Source organism: Asparagus officinalis, chromosome 4 (assembly GCF_001876935.1).
Source record: "Asparagus officinalis chromosome 4, Aspof.V1, whole genome shotgun sequence".
NCBI classification, from domain to species: Eukaryota; Viridiplantae; Streptophyta; class Magnoliopsida; order Asparagales; family Asparagaceae; genus Asparagus; species Asparagus officinalis.
The window spans coordinates 130,330,007-130,332,720 of NC_033797.1; positions in this window are offsets into that span (position 1 = coordinate 130,330,007).

Genomic DNA, 2,714 nt, shown 5'->3' on the forward strand with positions numbered 1-2,714 from the left:
TAATATATTTTAAGTCTCACTTAGGAATAATCTCCGGCAATGAACCCTTGATGGTACGGTCATTCGTTGGCACTCTTCGCGGAGCGGCCTTCGATTGGTATCGTCGCCTCAAGACGGGGAGCATCAGCAGTTGGGACGACATGGAGGACATGTTTCTGACGAACTTCTTCGACGACGACACTGAGGTCTCAATCAACACTCTGTTTGAGGAGAAGCAGAAGAATGGTGAGACAGTCGAAAACTTTGTGAAGAGATTCCGCAATAAAGCAATGAATTGCAGGGATCCGGTCAGCTAAGATTTCATCCTCGAGACCTGCCACAAACGACACTGAGGTCTCAATCAACACTCTGTTTGAGGAGAAGCAGAAGAATGGTGAGACAGTCGAAAACTTTGTGAAGAGATTCCGCAATAAAGCAATGAATTGTAGGGATCCGGTCAGCGAAGATTTCATCCTCGAGACCTGTCACAACAATCTTTCCTTGGACATCCTCGAAGCTATGGGAATGGCGCCACCAAAGACCTGGAAGGATCTGAAGGTGCGAGGACAACGAGCCGAACGATTCCTCAAAAGGAAGAAGGCGGAAAGGGGTCAAATAGCTAATAATACCCCGCAACCAAACTTTGCCCCTAAGGGAAAAGGAAAAGCGCATGCAAATGCCGTGAATGCGAATCAAACGTTCGAGGTGCAAGCGCAGCCCAAAAGCCTCGGAGCCAAAGTTCCCAAAAGTTTATTCGTTCAGAGAGGATGAAGTTCCCGGTATCTTCAAATACCTTATTGAAAATAACAAGATCAAATTGCCTCCAATCCAGGATCAAGAAGATGCCAAGAGAGTCAATGATCCAAAATACTGCGCATTTCATAGAGCGGTGCACCATCCTACCAAGGTGTGCTATGCTCTTAAGGACAAGATCCAAGCTCTCATCGATGTCGGGGTCATCACAATGAAGCAGCCGAAGGAGAAGGGAGTGGGAGTAAATACAGTATCGATCAGCTTCGGTTCTGTTCCCTTAAACTGGTTCCAACATGAACCAGTAATAAATGCAGCAGTGAAGACGGTGAACGATGATCCTCACAAGCAGCGCCAGAAGGGACTTGTGCCACACACAGCCCCTAATGGTGAGATTCTTTGGGTTCATCCAGACTTGATCGGGGATGAACAATGGGCTGGAACCTCTTCCAAGAAAAAGTCAAAAGGAAAAGGTAAGTCTTGTTATGGAGCTTCTGCTATTCCGGGAAAAGATGACGACAGAATTCCAGCCTTCCCGCTTTCTGAAGATGAGCAGGAAACCTTCGCCACCCGGAGCGGGAATGAGTATCACTACAAGTACCCAGATGCTTCCGAGCAATTAGGTACCAAAACCCCTCCTACCAAGACATTGGCAGAACTGGGAATAGCAGCAATTCCCCCAACGCCTGTAGCGACGGAGAAAATCGAGCAGACGGGAGAAGGGAAAAGAGCCTTTACCCAAGAGGCCCAAAACCCGAAGGTCTCGATTCAATCATCCGATTTGGGAGAGACAAAACGCGGGAAAATTACGAGCTCTCCACCCCATTTCGACATCATGGCGGCACGTTGTGCCAATATCCGGCTAGGATATACTATACGAGTTATTGCTCTCTCCAAAGATACAAGGAAAGCATTAACAAAGAGGCCTTGGAACGATTCTGACTTTTCTTAACTCGAATCAAGCCATCTCCTGAAGGACCAGAGCCGTCAGCTCAGCATTGCAATCTCGCGGCGCATCATTTTCCATGCATCTCTTTCACCAAGGAAGACATGCAGACGAAGAACTCAAAACATGATCGGCCCTTATATTTTACCGGGCACATTGGCTCCAGCATGGTCAACCGGATCCAAGTTGATCCGGGTTCTGCTGTTAGCATCATGCCATTCCGATTGATGCATCATCTCGGAATCTCGACGAGTAAATTAGCCTCCACTGGCACTACGATTTACGGATTCAACACCAGTGGGTCTAGGCCATTGGGGAAGATCCGAATCAAATGCCAGATCGGGGATCTAAAATCAGAAGTTACTTGCTATGTGATTGATGCAGAAACGTCCTATAACTTACTGTTGGGTCGACCTTGGATCCACGGTAACCTTATAGTTCCGTCAACTCTGCATCAATGCCTCAAGTACATAGACTTGAATAACGAGGTCAAGACGGTGGTCGCGGATAGGCAACCGTTTAAGGGATTGGAGAACTATTTCACCGATTCCCTTCTATACGGCGCCGAATCCGATACTGAATCACCGGCCCAAGGAACGGACAGCGGAGATGAAGCTGATACCGAAACTGGGTTTGATTATGATGGTGGTTTTGTGCTTAATGACATTGTACCCATTGTAATCAATCTTGACGATGATAAATCATCGGAAAATAGTTGTAATTGGCAACTTGCCGAAGAACTATCAATAAACGATGATTTAGAGTATTCGATGTGTCTTGATAATGTCACTAAAAAGCTTTATGATAACCCTGATTTGTATATGCCTCTTCAATCGTTTTGCATGACGAAAAAGCAGGTACCAGATCCATGCGGAGCAACACTTGTCATCCCCGCGGGAATAGGGGGTGGAAGAGAAGTTGTCTACGGCAAAGGATGTTTTCGGTGAAAGTTGCTGTTTTCATTGCTTTTGGATCTGTTACAACTTCAATCGTTACAACAAGAATCGATTAAAAAAGTCGCATTTACAAGTCCTTTCAT